Raw genomic sequence first — 22183 nt, 5'->3', positions numbered from 1 at the left:
AAGCCACTCAACTAAGTGGAAATAATATGACGTAAAGAATACAGAGAATAATTTTGTTTACATATTTATGAAAATAAAATAACATAAATTATAAAATAAAATAAAATACATAAAAGTAAATTTACTTTTCTGAGAATGTTTAGGCCAGCAGAGAAGGCCTTGCTGGCCCTTAGGGTCCGCCACTGGCTTTCCCATAGAAAATTAGGGAAATGCACTGTGACCATCCTAACTGGACAGGCAATTTTGATAAAGTTTGATAAAGCTTTGTCACCCATCATTCATGGCAACCTCCCCAAAAACTAAATATGGCATGACACTTTGAGTTTTGCTGCTTTCAGTGTTTTTTTTTTTTTTTTCCCCAGATCTCACGTACCTCACAGTTTCACAATCTGAATGAGCCGAGGGACACATTTTGCGTCTGATAAATGTCACAGCAAACTATCGAATAAAAATGCCACAAAAATTACAGCATATACTTAAAGATGGCACACTAATGACCTGATGGTCGATCCGCTTCCTCTCTTCTACCAAAAGCTATATAAAAAGCCCCCAAAATGTATTTTATTGTTTGAACGGAGTGCATCTGTAGCTCAAAGGCAGCTGTTGCTCATCCATAAAGACTTGGTTTTTGGAACTGACGCGTTTTCCTTCAAGTCCTGCTACGAGCAAAAGAAATGTCAGCCATGTCTTGTCGATTTGCTTGTCCATACCACAGCACCACGGCTACTGTCGAGGTTCCCTTGAGCAAAGCATCAACACTTTGTTCTTGCATGCCAGCTTGTCTGTGTTTTGCTTCGGTGTGGTGTGCAATTAAAAAAAAAACAAAAAAAAAACAGCAAAGTGTATACTAAAATTGCCCTTGATTAAAAACAAATCTAAGTTCAATGTGGTGGGAGGGGGGAACTTTAGAGCCATTATTCTGTTCTTGTTTGTGGTGACACGCTGCTACATCTAATTAAGCACACTTGTAGTTCAGTTGCTTTGTGAAAACCAAATGATTTCATACTCTTCTGCTGCTTGTTGCCAAGGAAATCACACTAGACTAGAGGCTCATCTATTGCCTCCTGCGGCGACAAACATTTTGGCATTGCTTCTCGGCTATTTTCAATGCGCAGAGGGAAAGCGCCGCGGGTGTGTAAGGGGCTAATAGCGCTTGCCGTGATAAAGCTCAGCGTGACACATGACCCAGATGTTAGCGGATATTGTTTCAGTTGCCCGGTCATAGATTTGCGCGACAGTGCGGCGAGACTTCGGCTTCCAACCGTAACTTGTTTGTGACAGTGGGCGGGTGATGGAGGCGCATAGGTCATCCTGGTGTTAAGTCACACTCCCATCGTGTGCAAATCAGACAGGGTCTTTGTAGATCAAGTGGAAAGTGAATCATCAGGAAATAGATCAGGGCTGTTGGTGAGCTTTTTTTTTGTTTTTATTTGGATTTCTGCATACTCTTTAATTCTTGCTTTTGAAAATTTGTGCGCGTCGATTGCTCAAGGCTCTGTGTGTGATGAGCGAAAATGGGAGCTGCCTGCTTCAGCAAAATTCCACACGACGACACCTTGAAAGCAAGCAGACGATTCCCTGGAATGTATCCACCTGAAATCATGAGAATTACTTTGTCAATTCAATGTTGTGCTGTGCAATTCTTGTTCCTGGAATGTTGTAAATACTGGATAAGTGGAGGATAAAAGCTGAAGTTCTCGCCAGGACCCTACTTCACCAAGTGATCATGCAAGGGTGCGAGAGGATCAGGATAACAGCCAGTGTGGCCAACGTTTGTGTGGACCCAGCGTCAGATTTGGAAGGGTTTTCCAAAACGTGTGAAACTAAATGAGTCTATTGGGATCGAGTGAAAATGGAAATATGTTCCGATGCAGTAATGATGGCTTTGTCTTTCAGGGCCTGTCCTCCGAGACAAGTTTCTCCTATGGGAGACCAAATAAAAGTCAAATTCAATTCAAATTCAAATTCAACTCATCCTAAACTAAAAAGCAATCATGTTACGTGACCGATTTGAACATAATCCCACCAGAGATGGGGACTTGAGTCAACCGGAGTTGCTGTTTTGATGACCTGTGACTCGACAAAAATGAAAAGACTCGACTTGGGAGTTAAATTTGCTGCTGTAAATTGCGAATTTCTCCATTGTGAGACAATAAAGGTTTTCTTATCTTAAAGACTCAGGACATGAATTGAGACATGATAACTTGAAAGATGTTATTCATTCCATATGTTGGTTTTCAAGCTCATTATTATTTAATGTCAGTAAACCAACACCTACTGTGAAGAGAATTAGCCTGTCAATCAGTCAAACACCTCGCGATGGAGAGGCACTCTTTTTTTTAAATCAGCAGAGTGGGATGTCAAATTTGGCCATCATAGACAACAGACAGCAAGACTACATTTAATTTTCTCCGTCATTTTTGCATCTGAACATCTGTAAATTTGTTAGCCTGTACTCCGTAGTTCGCTAATGTTAACTTGATATGATGCACACGCTGTAAATAAAACGAGTTAGCAAAGCAGTTATGGTTTAACAATGACATGCATTTCAGTTCCTAAAAAAATATTTACAATTTTAAAATTGCGGTAAGTCGAAGTTAAAAATCACCATTTCAAAAGTCATAAGTATTTTTCAGTGCCTGTATTAAGCACCCCAGTTGAGATTTCCAGCTCCGGTTGAATGGATCACCATTAGGCCACAATGTGCAGCCAAGAGACGTTTAAATCTCTCAAAGAGGAAATTTTCTGCAAACAATTGTTTGGAATGTAAAACAAATTTGGATTGATTGTCAAATATCAAACTGCATGATGATTATTTGAGTTTTATCATTAAGGAGTGTGAAATTAGAGTGCATTATCTTGAGAGGTGTTATACATGCATACCTCTAAATGAGCTCATGCTATTATTTGACGTTATCTTTATGTCGACGCAGTGACTGCAGGTAAGACGGCATCAATAAGGTGACTTGACTTATCGTAGGTCTTGACTTGAGATACGCTGTGACTTAACTTGGCTTGACTTTCCCAAGGTGACCTGTGACACACTTGAAACTTTTAAAGGTTAATCACCATCTCAGACTTCAGACTGCTTCAGCAAGTGATCATGCGAGGGTCCGCGACTCCATCAGTAGCACGGAGCAATGCAGACACAGTTGGTGTGTCCACGCTTTTCCGTGGAACCGCAGCAATTTTTGGAGAACTTTCAAAAAGCTGTCAGGGGCGCAACTGGGAACAATGAAAACTGCAAATATCTCTTCCTCTGCAGAGATGAACGCTTGTTTTATAGCTTATCTATGAAAAATCAATGATGTTATAAGATGCAAACTTAAGCCCACCAACTATTACGTTGTCAGTGTGTGATTCCATGTGCTTACTATCTTGACAGTGCAGCTCAGGATGGCTGTAGATGGCGCCAGTATTGGTATCCATTGGTTGCCATGACAACTAGGATCTCATTTATTTGACGTTGTTTTGTAAAAGTATTTTTTGTTTCCATATGAAACTTGATATTTATGTTTCTCTTGGAATCGTTTCAAGATGTATTTGGAATGTTTTCTCGAGGACCATTTCCGATTTAGGGTCACGTGTGGCGGATAGCGAGGGAATTAGAGAGATCCAGAAAGAAATATGGCGAGAGAGAGGGACGAAACGTTACCGGCTGGTCGACTTTATTTTAGTTTATCTACTTTCGGTTGAACAAGGGGCACACGGTATGTTATTTCTGCTTATTTATTTAATTTCTTGTTAAACAGATTATTGATTGTTGATGTTGAAATGTCTTTTAGTTTTCACGGTGTTCCAAGAATAAAACGTTTGGGACATCAGTTCAAGGTGTCGTCCTTGACCGGGGTAGAAACAGTGGCTGTTTGTGAAAACTTTCCACATCCTCCTCTGAAGATGTATTTAGACCATCTCTTTTTTCACATTTTTGTTTTTACACATTCTTACCACGTCATTTAACCTGCTGCTCTTTAAACACAATAACAAAAAAAAAAGCAGTTTTATGCTCTGATGCTCCAAACCTTCAACTCTTGATGCTTGAATCAATTTTTGTAGCATTAAATTGAAAATACACTCCCAACTGAATGGGAATAGCATTTTCTCCCCTAGATGCTTGAGTGAGTTTGTTGACGTGTGCACAGACAGAACATAATATTTACCAATTTGAGATCGCTCACATGTGGACCCGTGTCGGTGTGATGAGACGAATAGTGAGTCACTATTGTTTGATGTTGAGAGTCAACTATGCTGCTGCTAATCTAACCACTTGGTCCTTTTCTTTCTCCTAAAAAGATGAGGCCAAAGTGGGAGTCAGTAAGCAGGGGGGAGAGGTATACCGTAGTAGTTACAGAGGTAGAGCGGTGCTGTTTTTTTAACATTCTGTGATGCCTTGAGATACAAGTGACCCAACCTATGAGTTGCTTTTATTTTTTGTTTTGTTTTTGTTTGTTTTTTTTTTTTTCTTTGAATTGTAAGCCAAAACATGCGCTGTACCATAGCAGTGAAATCATTTCAACTCATTTCACAGTGAGCAGCAGTTTGGCCAACATCGAACAACTCAACAAATAAGAGGCTTCAAGCTGTTTAAGTTCACTGCGTGAACATACAACAAAGGGGATTGATTACAGGTTGCGTATTTAACAGAGCCAAACCATGTTGCTGTAAGAATGGCCCGCTTGCTTAATGCGAACATGTAATGTAAAACGTCATTCAGATGCTAATATTAGGATCAATAGTCATAGTTGTCGGTCCTTTTAAGCGAGGGATATTTGAACAAAATGGTGGAGCAACACATTCCACAGATAATAGAACAATAGTCATATTCGTTATCCTCCATGAACACTGCTTACTCTTTTCTGTTTACTTTGACAGTAAAATTCCACTTGGTGTGGCATTAAACAGCTTCGACGTCTCTTTTTGAAGAATTACTCACTATCTTCCAAAGTGCTGCCTGGTGTGAATTGAGTTGAGTTCATTGCCACGGCAGGGTGCTCGTTTTTTGAAAATGGGCCGAACTATGGCTTCTGAAAAAACTGTTTTGGCATTTTGGCTCTCCTAGGTTCTTACTAACCATTTTTTTGTAGCATTGAAAGTAGCCCGTTGAGCAGCAATGTTATACTAAATAATAAAATACGAAATTTTGAATGAAGGAAAATGTTGTGTCCTTATGAGCACACAACTTGAAATACTGCGAAGTAAGAATTTTTCTTTTGATGCAATCTATAATGACTTCATTGGTTTCGTAGTCACCAGCACGGTGCAATGGTCTACTTCTGCTTCACAATCAAGCATCAGTGCCTTTGAATCTCTGTTTACGGTGTGCAGGTTTTTCATGTGCTGCATGAATTTTCTCCGGGTACTCCGACTTCCTCCAGAAGTATGCATGTTGCATTCATTAAAGTCTCTAAATTGTCCTTATTCACTAATGTCGATGTTAAAATGTGTTTGTATGTGCTCTGTGACTCGTTGCTTCTTGCCCAAAACAAGGTCCCTCGCATTTAGGAAGCAGACGGCTGTTCTGAGTCAATGACGAGTCTACTGTCAATACAGCCCTTAGTTGGAGCCCAATAAATTACCAAGATGAATCTGATTTCACACATCACCTCACCGTTTTTGTTTTATGTTTAGACTTGTATTTGAATTTTGATTAAAACCACAGATGAAAAATGTGCATTCAACACTCGCATGGCCATGTGATTTATGATCTGTTTATAAAATCAGGCTGTAGAGAATGTTATTGAGCTACCAGCGTCTCTCTCGTCCTGCGAATCAGCCGCCCCCTCTGCACCCTGGGAAAGCCTCCTGTAATTAGATCGGGGAACTCACCTGTTACCAAGTGAACTCTGAGGAGCGAGTATGGGGTGAGGGGGCGGGAAGATAAACCAAAAGGGAGGAGCGAGAGAGGGGGCAGTGGTGCTGATAAAGGGGCACAAAGGATGAGGATGTGAGGAAACTGACCTTGACACCAGCAACATCAGCTTGCCTTGCATGAAAGCAAGATAAAAAAAAAAAAAAAAACCTGAATGTGGGCACCAGCAGAGCTCTATGAGAGCATGCCCTCCATTTCAAACTCAAGTCCTTGTTCGAATAGCTGAGGTTTGCTGAGAAGGAAATGTCTGACACAATTCGCCTGGCTTGTTTTCATGTGCAGCAACTGCCATAGCTCATTGATGTCAAAACACCACCTCTAGAGTTTACTCATCTTCCACCATAAATATTTGTTCAAAACATATGTGTTTGTCCCAAGCTTCCCAGCCTGTCGACCTGCTTGTTGCCTCGGCCTGGTGAATACAAGCTACCAAAACAAAAGTCGTTAGCATGCGGAGATTTGAAATAAATATGTCGGCAGATACTGATACAAACATGCTCCTTCCGTTGGCCCAGTAAAAACATAATGAAATATTCAACGTGTCTTGCAGCAGTTTGGGTTCTACCTGTCTCGATTTCTCTTGCTGGGTTTGTTTATATGGAAGGAAAAGGCTCTGTGCTTGTCAACATCCTTAGGTATCCATAAGGATTGACTTTTGGTGGGATTAAGTGGATGTTTGTTTGTGGAGGAACAGGTTTAAGTTGGCATATTCGTATACAGAAGGTTGTTTTGGACGCCTAAGTCAGCATCACATGTAAATCATCATTACAGTACATAATAAAATGAAAAACTGTTTAACCCCCCCCCCCCCGGGTTATACTGAGCATGCTTTCATGTGCCACCGGACGACATATTTTTATGATGCGGCTCACTCTTGTTCATTCATAGCTTGGCATGGACCGGTGTCAAATTCTGATGGTAATCTAATCTATTTTTCCGAAAAAAAATATTGCGCTATCACAGTATTGCAATTGCAGCTCCAAAATGTATACTTTTGAAATGTTTGGGTAAATAACTTTTTTTTCCAATTCCAGTGCAATCTTTAGACACATTTGTAACTGTAAAAATAAAATGAACAATTTTCATTTTTGCAAATGAAATCAAAATGTACACCAATAAACATACTTATCTCTCAGAAAATGAGTACCGCTAGCTACTTTTCTGCGATTTCCACTTTGTGAAGTAACATCAGAGTGGGAACATGCTGATCTTAGCTATGCTCGTTAGCTATTCACATTGTCAACAGCTTTGGTTGCGTTAGTAGCCACCAGCTAAGTAGATTTTGCATATCGTACAGTATATCTACCAAATTGTGGTTGCTTATCTGAAAAATTCTCAAACCGACTCGTCGGGCCCATTGCTCACTCCAACAGCGGGAGTGGGAGGATTCTTGTCACGTGTCAGCATTGATGACTGAAAAAACAAATTAAAAAAATAAATAAATGTTTTAGCGTCTAATAAATTAAAAGTGAAAATGTTTAAAGTGGCCCTTGCATTCCTCTAATTTTCTGTAATTAGTTGGACACCTTTGCTTGAATGGTAAATTTAATTGAGTGCTAAATATGTTTAGGTTTGTTACGGTTTTAGCGTCTTTCCAGGTACTGTATTCTTGCTTGTGTGCTTTTTTTTTTTTTTCAAGCTTGTCACTCTGGATTCAGACTGTCGTGTCCTCATCGTGTCAGCCTCACAGGCCTCGGGCGGTGACTTTTAATATCAGTGACTTTGTGTGGCAGGAAGGAAAAAAATGTTCCCTTCATTGTCCATCCATCCATGTATTTACGCGCAGCAGGTCTTCAGCGTGTGCAGGGTTGAAAATATGTGTTGAATGTCATACTGTTCATTGCAGGTTAGCTGGAGTGGTCATCATTCAATTCGCAGGCCTACTATTCATACAGGCAGTTATGAACATTTTTAGGAAGGGATGTCATTTACAATTTTTTTTGTTTTCGTAATTCATAGCAAGGGTCGGTCCCGATCCTTGAGAATCCGATTTATTTATTTATTTATTTTTTTGGAAATCCTTTTCTATTTCGAGTTTGTTTTCGATTAAGTGTCTCTGAGGGTGAACAACTCATGGAATTCAAATTGACGATGCACTGCAGTAGAATGCAGTTTTCAAATCTAAACGCTGCAATTTTGGAAAAAAAATAAAACAACTTCATTTTCATCGGTAGGCTTTGTTTCATACACAGAGAGTGAGAGAGAGAGAGATTTTCAAAATCCTTCATCCCGAGTATGCATTTGTGTGACTTTGTCCTTCCTGGTTGTATGAAATGCCTAAAATGAGGGCCGAACGTTGCGGCTAAAGGACACGTGGAAGAAGGTGGCTGACGGTTATCGATTTCCTTTGCGCACCTGCAATTAAGACCGAAGAAGACACTTTCATTCTGGAGCTCATGCTTTGTGTGCCCTCACTTCCCTTTCTAACCATCTCCAGGGAAATCAACAGTGGGGGTGAGTGCAATGTGAGCCCCATCCTTTGTTACTCGTCCATCTACCTGTGCCTCCTTCTGTGCCGTCTACGACACAATAACAATTGTCCCATCAGCCAAAATCAAACACGATCTGATTTTGAGCTCTCTGTGTCTTCAATCCACCTGTTTGGCCTGCAATGTTTGTCATCACCGCTGCACCACACCCCATCGTCCTAGTCATGGCAGACGCTCCTTCTCCCTCTGCGAGCCAGCCCTGATTCAAAGGGCCACAGTACTGATGAGTGACTTCAACAAAGACGTTCAACTTTTGCTGCTTTGTTGCTCCGCGAGCCACTCGCGGAGCAACAAAGCAGTTTAGATCAGTGGTTCTTAACCTGGGTTCGATCGAACCCTAGGAATCGGTGTCCGGGGTTCGACGGAGCCTCTGCCATGGAGGGTAAGACACACGCGACTCAACATGTCAATTAGTTATGACACGCCCGCTTGGCCGTCACTGGCTGCAGATGATCACATGACATTGCTTGTCCAATAAGTGGTGTGGGAAATTTTGTTCGCTTAGTAGTCAATGTGTGACTGTCGTGATAGTACGTTGAACAATCAAAAGAAAAAAGTTTACTTATCTGTTTAAATTTTATTTACTTTTATAAATTTGATTTGTGTCTATACAGTATATATATGTATATATATATATATATATATATATATATATACACACACACACACACACACAAATTCAAGATATTTTTAAAAAATGTGTTTATTAAAAACGGAAAAAAAGTAACATTTCAAGAGATAAGTATACTTTTTAAAAAAATTGTACGACGTACTATCACGACAGTCACACATTGACTACTAAGCGAACTAAATGCCTTCACTAATGAAGGGTTCGGTGAATGTGCATATTAACTGGTTGGGTTCGGTACCTCTAAGAAGGTTAAGAACCACTGGTTTAGATGCTTGGGTGCAGATGTGGTCATGTTGCCCGATGATGCTAGAGGGGAGGGATGGTGGTATTGACAAGTCTCCGCCTTGATGGGTCTTCCTTTCTTACTGCCTGACTTCAGTCTGTACTTTTCAAGTGTCTGGTTTTAGCATCACCTCCGCCCCTTGTTCTTTTAATTTCCGCCGTTTTTCCTTTCCGCTACCCGCAAATATCACATCTCATTTGGGGTTGAGAGTTCTCAATTCATATTGGTAGCATTCTCAATGTCTCTTATCTTTGCCGTGTAAACCTTTAATTCCCACGTCTCTATTTTTTGGATCACAGAAATCAATGTGAGTTCTTCTCCATCAGCAACTTTCTCAGAGAGGCACACACACCCTTGAGCTGTGCATAACAACCACAGTTTATCCCCAATCTTGCTAGGTGCCCAAAAGTACAAGATTAGTAATTGTTTCTGGCTGCTCTGAGCAACAAATGCTTTTTATTTGCCAGTTGTGCTGTTAACCCAACCTGCGTATGCGACGCCATTTGGGAGTTGCGCAGAGCAGAAAGCTGGGCACAACTTTTGACGCCTTTTAAGAAGTTGTGATATGCTCAGACTCATTTGATTGTGTTGTGCGTCTCAGCGGTGTTTTGCCCTTTCCTTTTGTCTCCACTTGATATTTAGCTATTTTATTTCCAGGCAGCAGGTGTGTACTTGTTCAGCCGCTTGGATGTACTGTCATGCCAGAGTGTGGGAGTGAATAGTCAGTCATCCTGTGTCTTCTAGTCATCTCAATTGAGAATGGATTCTTTTCTTATTTGTGGAAGGAAAATGTAATGCGATGTAACGTGCCAAATGCGACAAGGAAACATTGTCCTTTAAGATGCAGAACAATGTTGTCTCTGGTAGCATTGGGCTTGAATTGGAGATACTGAGGGGAAATGGATTTTGTGTTGACTCCCTTATCAAATCTAATTAGGCTTAGCTTTCAACGTTTTAAAGAGAGATCGGCTGTCCGCGTTTCGACACAGTGCTCCACTTACCAAACGAGGGAGGAGAGATGAAAGGAGCAGATCTGCAGTCTGCACTCTTTAGGTTTTCCCTGCCAGACAGCAGATGTTAATCAGCAAACAGTCGCAAACTGTCTAACTTGAAAACACAGTAGCACACCTCCTTTTTGGATTTTGTTGACGTTGGATTCCAGAGTTCTATATTGAGTTTAGAATCACTTATTTTTGTGTTGTTTTGAGCTTGATATATTTGGTTACAAAAGGGTGGGATGGCTGTTCTCCAGGGGGAATACCGTGCTGCATTTAACTTCCTACTTTTGGCTTCCCTCATGTCTCACCGTCTCTTTGTTGACCCTTTTTTCAGCAATTTCCCCCACCCCTGGTCCACCAACGTATCACAGGCTCGGTTGCCTGGCTCTTTACAACAGGCCAGCCACGAAGTGCGCCGTAGGGTGTGTGAAACTGAGCTTCTTACACACATCCAAGCTCAGTAATGGCGGCGAGTGGTGGTGGAGGTTCCAGGGTGAGCTTTCCTTTTAGCCGTGTTTGTCATTTGGGTGCACACGGATGAAAGCATGGCACTATAGCCTCCTTTGGATTTGACCTCATTCTCCGGGTACTCCAGTTTCCACCACAACCAAACCATGTGAGTTTGGTTGACTCTAATTCTCCCTTCACTAAAATACTGCTACTAAATTTGGATCTTTTTTGAGGTGGGACACTGATGCCCACTGCTCCTCGGGGCTGGCTTAAAGTCTTTGTAAAGCAGAAATCAAAATGCCTTGTGAATTTGACACACCACAGAGAAGAGTGTTGCTAACAACCCTTCCAAATTTGAAGGATCACCAAGCATATTAAATGAGGCTTCAAAATCTTCAAGCCGTTGTTTCCCCACTGTAGGTGCGTCTGCTGTATGCAGTCCACTCATGTGTCAACTGCCAATCAAATAGCACAAATCTTTCTTATACCGACACATCCCTTCATGTTTGAGCCAAGGAAATATATATCAGCTCAAAGCCTCGCTGGCCGGAATTTGTTCCACCAGGTGGCCGCCGGGCGTGGTTAGTGCAAGGCGCTCTTTGACCTCCAAATTTGATCTTGATGAATGGCCTTCAAGTAGCAATCAGTGGTCTGTGACCAAAAGGACATTTTTGTGGACATGAAGCCAAAACATGGAAAAATATTGTGAAATGTGTAAAAGTATTGTGTGTAATGTCTGGAAAGTGACATCATTTATCCATTTATCCGTGTTGCTCGTAAAAGGATGACACAGTCACTGAGGCTTTTTAGTCGCTTTGTGTCCCCAAGCTGTCTAAAAGGATACACATTCATTCAAGGGTCCTCCAGGCAACACCCACTTTGAGCGACATTGTGAAAAATTAGTGAGCGGGAGAGCAAGAGTCTGGTCGGAATGTGAGTACCTCATTTTAACACATTTTTATTCTTTGGTTTTCGACTCAGTTTATGACTTGGCATTGTTTTCGTGTATTATTGTGTCTGTTGTTTTTATGTTATTAGTTAGCCGTCTTTATTTATTAGTTCGTTGTTACGTTATGTACAGCACTTTGCAGCTGTGGTTGTTTTCAAAGTGCTCACAAAATTTAGTTGAGTTGAGCAGTTCACTGCTTCAAAGGAGTTGCTTTTCTTTCTGTGCTGAAAAAGCTCCTCCAAAAACCCAAACAATCCTTCTCCATCGAACATGTGTAATCATGCTGTCAATTATGCTCCAGGAAAGATGAAAAAGGGAGCCACTGTGGAGTGCGAATGATAGATTAGCCGCCAGCTGCTTATCAAACATCTTCAACACAAGCGGCATCATTTGCCTCAACTTTGATTTTCTTTCAAGCAACTTCCTTTTCTTTCTTTTTTCAGCAGCAAACAGTTATTTTTATCCGTGCTCATTTTTACAAAATGCTACGAGAGCTCCTTGTCATCATTAAAACATTCTGAGATGGATTTCAAGGAAAGCGTCAAAGCTGGTTAATCGGCTCAGCCCGGTTAGATTTTACTCACTTTGCCTACCCCCGCTCCTCTGTAATCATCCAAATCTGACAAGATGATTAATCGTGATCAAACAAGGAAGAGATTAGCATTTTTATTCAGCTGTATGTTTGATGAGTTGATGCTATGCAAGAGAATCCGCGAGAAGGTGCACGTCTCTACCTCAAAGCGAAATTGTTGCTGCAAGCTGCAGCAAGACAGAACACATTGGCCACAAGACGCATTCATATAAAGTTCATGTCCGAACTGTTATTTGCCACCCTCAAATCAATTCCGTCCCTGAGCACTTTTGTGCACTTATGTCGTTCAATATAATTTGAAATGCGCACTAGCACGACTCTCACTGGAGAGGCACCTTAATCATTTTTCCTTTACAATGATAAGCTCCTGATGTCGGATCGGAAAATATTTCTTCTTGATCGGTTTATTCTTCAAAGTAAACAAAAAGCTGTCCAGATGAACACGGGAATGCTTCACACAAGTTGGTGCCACAAAACAAACGCCACACTGGATCAATGTGATTAGTTTGCATGCTAAACTGCAAGTGTTGTTGTTTTGTTTTGTTTTGTTTTTTTCACTGGACTGTGTCGCACTCATTTTTCACAGAGTCACCGAGCGGTTAAGACATAGGATTTAAAATTTAAAAAGGATTCCCTGCAAGTTTCCTGACTGCTGTTACTTTAAATCAAGAGGTGGACTTTTATGCACCGTTTGCATGCTCCATCACTCTGATATTTCTGTTTGCATAAATGGGAAGAAGATCCGTGTTTGAGTGCAAGTTCTGCCCCTGCTTGCGTGGGTATCCCAAAAAACATGCTTGTCTAGTTAACGTGAGTCTAAACTGCACATGGTTATGAATGTGAGTGGCTATAAATATGTGCTCTTTGATTGAGCAGTCATGAGTTCTGTGCGGAGTTTGCATTTTCTCCCTATGCCCGCGTGGGTTTTCTCCGGGTACTCCGGTTTCTTCTCACATTCCACAAACATGCACGGTAGGTTGACTGGACACAACAGTGTGAATGGTTGTCCATTATGTGCAGCCTGCGATGGGCTGGTGACCATTTCAAGGTGTACGACTACCTACTGCTCGAAGACTGTTGGCATAAGGTCCAGCACACAGGCAACTCCCATGACCATAAGTGGTTTGGAAAATGGATGGCTGGATATCGGTCTAAATCTGTGCAGGAAATGTGGATACAACACACGTGAGCTGTGCTGAATCAGTTGTCTTGAGAAGGCCTCTGGACCATAGATTTCGACAGATTCGTGAGTGATATTTGATCAAGATATGTGTTATGTGCACAGAGAAAGAGAAAAAAAAGTCTCACAGCAGACAAAAAAGTGTTGCGTTAATACTCTTGTCCACTATATATTATCAGAGGTGTAAGGATTAATCGATAACTAATAGATAATCAAATTAATCAAGAAGTATTCTTAATAATAATCGTGTAATCGTTTGGACACCGTTTAAAAAAAAAATCCTAATCTTCAGAATTCCAGCTTCTTAACAGTTAATAATCAACCATTTCCGTAGTCTTCTGTGAAAGCAGATGATCATCTTTGTGTTGAATCAAAATAAAACATTTGGTTTTACTTTGGAAAACAACGATCGATATTTTTGCACATTTCCTGATATTTTACGGACTAAACAAGCAACTGAATCAGAATCAATTCATTTTCTACACAGTCAATTTGAAACAATGTCCTGTTTTTGAAATGGGATGGAAATTAAAACATTTTTTTTATCCGTGTCATCATCAAAACAATGGACAGAAGAACTGATTATTAAAATGTTAGTTGCAACCCTACATATTATATATAGCAATCCTCATTAACATGAACACAAGTGTAGTTCATCAATGCAAATGTGACATTGCAAGCATGAACAGAAATGGGGGAGGGGAATTAAATGAAAGGGGATGGGGTAAAGGGTACATTAAAGAGCAAACTTTATAACAGTTGGTGCTGTAAAATAATTTCAGGAAAAAATAATAGTTATAAGCACAAACGGTAAGAAAACAAAGCAGGTACTTTGAGGATGAATTGTTTACAGGATGTATTTTTAGCCTCTTTACAATCTACTGCTGTTTGTCATTTGAGCAGATGTTGGAGCAGTATGAAAAAGTAGATGCTTGAGGTGACTACGGGTTTAATCGTAAGTCATTGTGACACAAATGGAAGCATTTGGCTGACTGAACTGGAGCCGGATCCGATCAATAGAATTGTTTACTACACACTAGTTCCGTACTTTTCCTGCATCTTGTCACACCAACGCCTGATTGAAGCTGAGACTTTGGCGAGGGAACAGAAGCCCTGACAGGTCCTCAATGAATGTTCGCAGCAGAAAATCCTTGTTAGTCATGCAACGATGCGCGGGTCAGTGAAATGCGCACATCAACAGTGCACCGGCATGAATATACACTTGTGATTCAGCAGGGAGACGACACACACAATTGTAGCTTTATCACATGAATCTTTATCCACTAGAGAGAAATGTTGTCCTGGTGCTATGGCCGCTATTTGCCATCCATCAAGACAAAGCATCGTGCCTTAATAAATCAAGCCAACAAGGTTCACGTGACCCTGTTGCCCTCATGATATGATATGTGGGATGTTATTACCCCCGAAGACCTGGCGTTTGTCTGAAAAGCCGGATGGCTGGCGAGGAGGTGAAGCGTATGCTGGCCAAGGTCAAGGTGAAGCCGACTGGGAGCCAAGCCTCACAAACTATCCGCCATAAGCCATGTCCACATTCTAAAACACATACATGTACATATAATTTGATATGCATTTTAGGCTTTCATCCAAGCACATACCGTTACAGCTCACTTGACTTTTTTTTTTTTTTGACGCGAGGCATGATTTGTTTATTGCGTTTTGTGTCTATCTCTAATAGTTCTTCAGACTTCTGTTTGACTAAAATAGGTTTGTATACCAGGTTCTGAAAAAAAAAAATACATACACATACACGTATATATGTATATAGGGCGGCCCAGTAGTCGAGTGGTTAGCACGTCAACTTCACAGTGCAGAGGTACTGGGTTCAATTCCAGCTCCGGCCTCCCTGTGTGGAGTTTGCATGTTCCCCCCGTGCTTGCGTGGGTTTTCTCTGGGTCCAAAATGAAATCAAAAATTGTCTTTACAACAATTTATTGTATGTGGCCCCACTAGCATGGCAACAAATCAAACCTGAAATCTGATTGGACCAAAACAAAATTACCCACAAAAGGCTGGAAAGCGACTAACATAAAGCCAATTTGTCATTTTTCAATCAATATTCATGATTAAAACTTTTAGAGAAGTGTTTGATAATGACGTTCTAAGGTGACAATTTAGAATTTCCATATATTTTCATGCGTGCAAAGGGCACTCAGGTTTGGGTGTTCCTGCAGCCAAAACTCATCTACTATCATGATCAGGGAATAAAACATTTAATTGTCTGTGAAAGGGCTCCACCGTGCGCATTAAAAGGAGAGCAGGAAGTAGACCAGGAGACAGACATGTTTTTGTCACTGACAGATGGCCTTTATGGTCCTCTCGTTGTGTGTGTGAAGTAAAGAAACAAAACATAAAATCGACAGCTGCTCAATGTTTGAAATAAAACTCCTCTAAATGGAATGCCAACAAGCAGCTCGATGCCCCCGCGGCGATACACGCCACTCTGCCATGTTCTGATTCTGATACATGGACTTCGGATCCATTTTGCAGTCAGGCAGAACCCGTTGTCAGCGGCGCGCATGATGCATCGCACCAGGTGAGCGAGGAGGAGTCGAAACCTTCTCCGTGAACTCCCAATGAACTTTTCACCCCCTCCTGACATTTGATAGCCGCGTAGCAACACGTGCAGATCTATTGCACGCGGTCTCCCATTTGGCGGGTTTCTTCCACAGAGAGAGCTGCGCATGCACTAATAGGTTCCGGTGGCTGACTGTCACTTAGCGTGATGAGAGTTGACAGCGTGGCCCTGCGGCGCCCTCGTTCTGCTGATGGCGAAGGTCACGATGGGACAGGTGTCTGTCAGCCATTGGCAGTCATGAGCGCCAGGGAGGGGTGAATGACACAACCCCAGCATCTGCCCACTTGCGAGTACATCCTGCGCCGTGTCATTAACACTTCCATCCGAAGCCACGACTCCACCGTGGCCTCCGTCGTTGATGATCTTTGCCAGCGATTCAATTTTGAGCTGTGCTTGATGCCCCCAGCAGCAATGCTCATCAACCCTGGTGGATGTTGGCAAGATAGATCTGATCATGTATGAGTGAATACACATCAGGCAAATCTACTCCTTCACCCTTCAACTCTACTTTTAAGCACCTAGTTTTCACCTTTCCTCTCCAACGGCTTGCCTTGTTTTTTTTTTTGGATTTTACAAGGTGTGGCTTTAAGACTTTGCTCACACTTTTTATTTGGTTCTTTGGAAAATCCAAAAACAGCGATTTTTTTTTTTTTTAAGTGGTGGGCAGCTTATTAATATCGGAATTGAGGTTCTCAGCTGTTACATAACATCAGCATCAAACTATTCATCCATCCATCCATCCATCCATCCATTTTTCGATCCGCTATATCCTCACAAGGGTCGCGGGGGGTGCTAGAGCCTAACCCAGCTGTCTTTGGCCAGTAGGCGGGGTACACCTTCAACTGATTGCGAGCCAATCGCAGGTCACACACACCATTCACACTCGTAATCACACTAAGGGACAATTTAGCATGTTCTATGAACCTGCCATGCATGTTTTGGGAATGTGGGAAGAAAACAGACCACTCGGATAAAACACACATGCAAACTCCATACAGGGAGTCCAGAGTCTGGAATCGGAACACCCGCACCTCAACAATATGAGGCGGACGTGCTAAGCATTCGCCCGCCGCGCTGCCCAGCATCAAACTAATTAAATACATGAAAGAGATTCAGCCAATAGTGTCATTGGGCGAAAATCCATCATCCCTTCATGCTTTGTTATAAAGCGCATTCTGAAACGTGCACAATCATGCAGTCCCTAAGCAGATGGCACCGGATGATCTTTTGACCCCATTTTGCTGGTATGATAAGTGGGCGCCTCCTCCCTTGTCAGGGTCGCTTTACTACGGTTTAGTATTAATGAAGATGAATCATCCAGTGTAATCAATCGATGACGGAGTCCCTGTACTCAAATCCCCAGAGGCTCCGGGAGCAGACAAGCGACAATACTTTCATGACACATTCCGATTTATACGCAGAGAACACTCCAGAGACCATCAATGAGCACAGCTTCCGTTGGAGCGGTGCACTTTCTCAAAGTTGCACGTTGCTGTTTTGATTCGGCGGCACCAGCGCTTCCCGGTTGCGTGCCCCGCTGGAATTCCCGTCCTCTCTGAGTCTTCAAGCTGCGTTATCAGGACGCGGCAACTCTTTCTTGGCGGCGAGCTGCGGCTGCTAGCCAGGAGGAAGAAAGCATCAGTGGCAGATCAAACGGATCTCGCGCTGCTAACGCGGTGAGAAAAGACGTCCAAGCTTCACCTCGTTGCCTTTGTGAGGGCGCACTGGCATTAATCTGTCAGTTGATGTGTGTCACTGTGAGAATTGGGCTTTTGAAATAACTAGAAATAAGTGTTCTGGTTATGCAACAAGAAGCTAGTATCAGGCTGTCAAGTACTTGAAATTCTTGAAAAGTCGCTGAATTTTGTATAAAGAGTATCAAAGTGCTTGAAAGTGTGAGTTTTCCCTTGAAGTCTTGTACTCTATTTGTAAACAACTGAAAGTAACTCCTATACTGGGTGTTCATTTCATTTCCCAGTTTCTTAATAAAAGCAGAATCCCAATTTTGTAGTTACTTATTTTTTCTTGAATTTAAATGTCTTTACACTGGATATCAGAAAATGGCTTTTAGCCAGCCGGGGTGACTAAAATGAAATATTTGTAGCCCATTTCATCTCCTCCAGCCAAGTGAAAGAGTGATTTCTTTCTCTGCGTTTTCCTTGCCAACTGTTTGAATGGAGGTAAAAGATGTGTTGGATGTCAGAGAGTTTGTTGTGTTCATTTCGGAATGGAACAGTCTCCTGCAGGCGGACAGATTGAAAAGCTCATTCCTTGTCTTGGATCCTCCTGCCGCGTCAGACTACAGGCGAGTGTGTAACTGTGTTTGCCGGGCACAGTCTGCAGTTTTTGGATATCACAATAACCAAGCATTCTAAACGTGATTATCTGGTCTATTTCAGTCTCCTTCATGCCATCAATGAAACACAATGAGATGTACAATTTCATGTCCTTCCCAAAAAGGAAATGTTTCCCATACAGTGTCAATGTTGAAAACTAAGGCCTGGAAAGGAGCGGGAAGAAGAATTCCACCCCGCTTTCAAATCAGTATTCTTTATCAACTTCTTTGATGCTTCTTACAAGATCTCACTCCAAAGTATGGCCTCCATATGGCACGAACGATCCTGGACCATAAATTAGCAATTGAGATGATTGAATCTTGTCTTATGTAAGTAAATACCAGCAATGGTCAAGTTAATAAATGTGACAAATGGTCAAAGGGGGAAAAAAGTCATCATTATCAGTATTGACGGTATACAATGGGCCAACAGATAAGGAACATTGGAGTGATATAAGCATTGGGAAGACAACATTGTTGCAGTGGTTTTCAGACTCACCTTCTGCATTGTGTGACCATCACTTCATATTGATGGAGCTCTTTATTGACGGACAGATTGCATTTGTGGACATTGCTTGTGTGACATCTTCAGATCGTTCCAGATTTTTGCTCTACGTTTCAAAACATTTTCAAGTAGTGTAAGTTTTAGGTTGTGTAAAATCTCCACTGGTGACAAGTTACATGACGCGTGACCTGCAACAGCTTTCGACGGTCATATTTTGGATTCCTTTGTCCTCTCCCACATTGATATTTTTGAAGCAGAACCAACGACCATTTGGGTTTTTGATTCCGTTCAAATTTTTGGCTTGTATCATGACTTAAGATCTTAAAATGGGATCAAAAAAAGTCATTAGTTGTGTGCATTTTGTTCAGAGTAGAAAAAGGGCATTGTGATCAAGGGGTCCTGCACATAGATGACATTTACCCGTAACTTAAGCATTGAGTTCTCTGTGGGTTAAAAGAGCATAACAGTCAATTTTAATGAAATGCATCGTTGCTCGGTCGATGCAAAATTTCTCCACAGCGATGCCCCGGGGGAAGTGGTCCCACTCAGATCTTGTCGCGGCGGATCGATGGAGAATTGTTGCTGCGGCAGGCACACTTTGATCATTGTCACCTAGCCCCCTCCCAAGAGTTGGGGTGCTGGTGGTGGTGAGGGGCGTGGCTGCAGCATTAAAAAAAAGGCCAAAATCCACAGTGGGCGGATGTTTATGACTACTAATAATACAACTCTGCTTTCCTTTAATATGCACGTGCTTCCTTTTAGCGTGGCGGCCATCGTTGGACGATGGCGGACCTTCACCTAGCCGAACTGCCAAGTCATGAGCAGATAAAGTCAGTATTGGTGTTTTATAATGTAAGTGAGCCGCACTGTTAGATCACAGTTGAGTTGAGTTCAGAAAAAGCACACTCACAGAAACAATTTTGGAAATGGAAAGCTTAAAAAAAAAAATAAAAGATTCACTCTGTTTTGTAACTTCACTCTTGGTGAGTAGGCAGACACAACTACAGCATTTGGAACCAAGTAATTAAAAAGCATCAAGTCTAGAGAGAACGTAGCTTTCAAACCTGAGACCGGAAGTGTTTGCTTGCAAGGAGAAAGCCAAAATACTGGAGCTGTTGATTAGTCTGACAGGTCTCTCTTAGTGTGAACAATTGCAGTGAGTGTGTCAAAAAGATGAGCAACTCCTGCAGTGGTGGGCAATTCATTGCCCCAAGTGGCCATGTTATAAACTTGAAGTGCCAAGCCAAAATGCTAACCTCAATTGTCTTGCATATTAATATAAGGTATACTGTGGGTGTGCGTCTATGGTTTATGTTGTTATGATTGGGAAATAAAAATGTAAAGCAAAATTACAAGCAGTCATGACATCTCCGTGATGATGCCAACCCAGTGAATGTTCTTTTTGACTTCATGCTGGAAAGCAAATCGTGGATGGCAGAGAACTTTTAATCATAGCTCCTGTTGCCCAGAGAGACAGACTTAACTCAAGTATGCACACTCTCTTTACATCCTTCGCCACACATGTAAAACCTGAGTGTTACTTGAGCACACTTTTTTCCCCACACACTGAAAGTTGGACAAAATAGTGTTTTACCACTTGAAAAACAGAGCCAGAGTACACCCCTCTCTTGAGCCCACATGGAGACTAATACATGCTTTTATTACGAACTGAATTGATTCCTGCAGTGCCTTGCTCTCCAGTCTTCTTCAAATTTCATGTCTTCAATTACTACAGAATACATTTGATTCATTTATTGATTGAAATTGCATTGATATCACATCATTAAAAAAAAAAAACATCTGAAAAGTGCATCCATTTTTTTTGTGTGTGTGTGTGTGTGTGTGTGTGTGTGTGTGTGTGTGTGTGTGTGTGTGTGTGTGTGTGTGTGTCATTCCCATCTGGGCCTTCCAAAAGATGTCAGGCCAAATTGGGGCTGACAAACACAAGACAATACTTATGACACAGCCAGCCCCACGTACTGACTGACTACCAACACAACACAACACAACACAACACAACACAACACTCCTCCCTCCTCACTTCCAACTGGAAATAACCGAGTCCCTTTAAATAAACAGTGGTGGTTAATCTTTGCAGGTGGCGGCACACCTGAAGCTAGTTGTTCATTGGGTCACTCTCCCCTGCACTGATTAGTCGGCTAAGTTGCGAACACCAATCAACAAAGAGCAGGAGTGCGCTACCGAACACATGCAAAGATTAACCCCAACACCAAGAAGCAAAATAAAGCGCCACGAAATATCATGGACTGTAACAATGGCAGCTACATAGAAAAAATGGCCAGAACAAAAGTTATGGTCGAAAAAAAGCTACAGCTAATTTTCATTTGTTCACGTTCATTGGTTTAAATAGCTTCATTTTAGAACGCTTCTGAAGGGTTTACTCCAAAAGTGTTTATCCAGCTCCTACTACCGGTGCTCCAATTCTGCCTGCTCAAACTGTGAAGCTTTTCCCGTAACGCTGCTCCCTCATCCACACCGACCAGGTACTGAATCTGTGTTTAAAGCTGCATGCGGTGTTTCATTGTCAGATTTGTCTCTTAACTGCATCTTACTATGGGATGCGCGCTGCGGCCCAAACACTGCACATTCATTATTATGCACGTGGCAGGCTTGCTCTGTAATGTACTGAGCGTCCTCATTTGCATACAAAGATGTCTCTCCTGCATAGCAGATGTAATGAAATTAGTATGAAGAGTAGAGGACCTCGGAGGAAGCTTATTGCACCACTGAAACATGTTCATACAAAATGCCTTCTGTCAATGAACTGCTTGATGGTAGTCTGCCTCCTCTTCGCTCACGTTGTCATTTTTACTCTCACACTCACCCCAGATGCTCATTTTCTCATAAAAGAAATATTTGCTGTCGACGCTCCCTCGGTATCTTGCACAGCGTCCCCATCTATCGCTCCTAAATCCACTTTCTCTTTCAAAGGAGCCCTTTCTGCTGTTGTCGTTCTTAAGCTTCACCGCCTTCATCACAAACACTCTTGTTAAAAATAAATACATTTGTTTCTCTCAGAGCACAGTTTGAATATGAAGGTTGTGACTTGGCCTGGGTTAATGTTAACCAGTGGCGGACCCTCAGGGCCAGCAAGGCCTTCTCTGCTAAACATTCTCAGAAAAGTAAATTTACTTTTCTGAGAATAACATAAATGTGTGATTTTATTTTCATAAATATGTTAACAAAATTATTCTCTGTATTCTGTACGTCATATTATTTCCACTTAGTCGAGTGGCTTTCAATGTTATTTTAAATAACATTGAAAGCCATTCGATAAATAATTTA

The 22183-nt window shown here is 41.7% G+C and overlaps 1 protein-coding gene and 1 long non-coding RNA gene across 3 annotated transcripts in view; one reads left to right on the top strand and one right to left on the bottom strand.

Moving 5' to 3' along the window:
* The window catches only part of ncam2 (neural cell adhesion molecule 2), a 187315-nt gene that overhangs the window by 15167 nt on the left and 149965 nt on the right, over window positions 1-22183 (top strand). The window lies entirely within an intron of this gene.
* Window positions 7758-11543, bottom strand: LOC109528515 (uncharacterized). Its single transcript, XR_002170695.1, has 3 exons — window positions 10274-11543; window positions 8467-8557; window positions 7758-8388 (listed from the first exon to the last, which is right to left on the bottom strand). It is a non-coding gene; the product is annotated as an uncharacterized LOC109528515 (long non-coding RNA).

This window comes from Hippocampus comes, unplaced genomic scaffold, assembly GCF_001891065.2.
Source record: "Hippocampus comes isolate QL1 unplaced genomic scaffold, H_comes_QL1_v1.1 scaffold174, whole genome shotgun sequence".
NCBI lineage: Eukaryota > Metazoa > Chordata > Actinopteri > Syngnathiformes > Syngnathidae > Hippocampus > Hippocampus comes.
The sequence above is the reverse complement of the archived record's forward strand: the minus strand, read 5'-3'. Positions and strand labels throughout refer to the sequence as shown.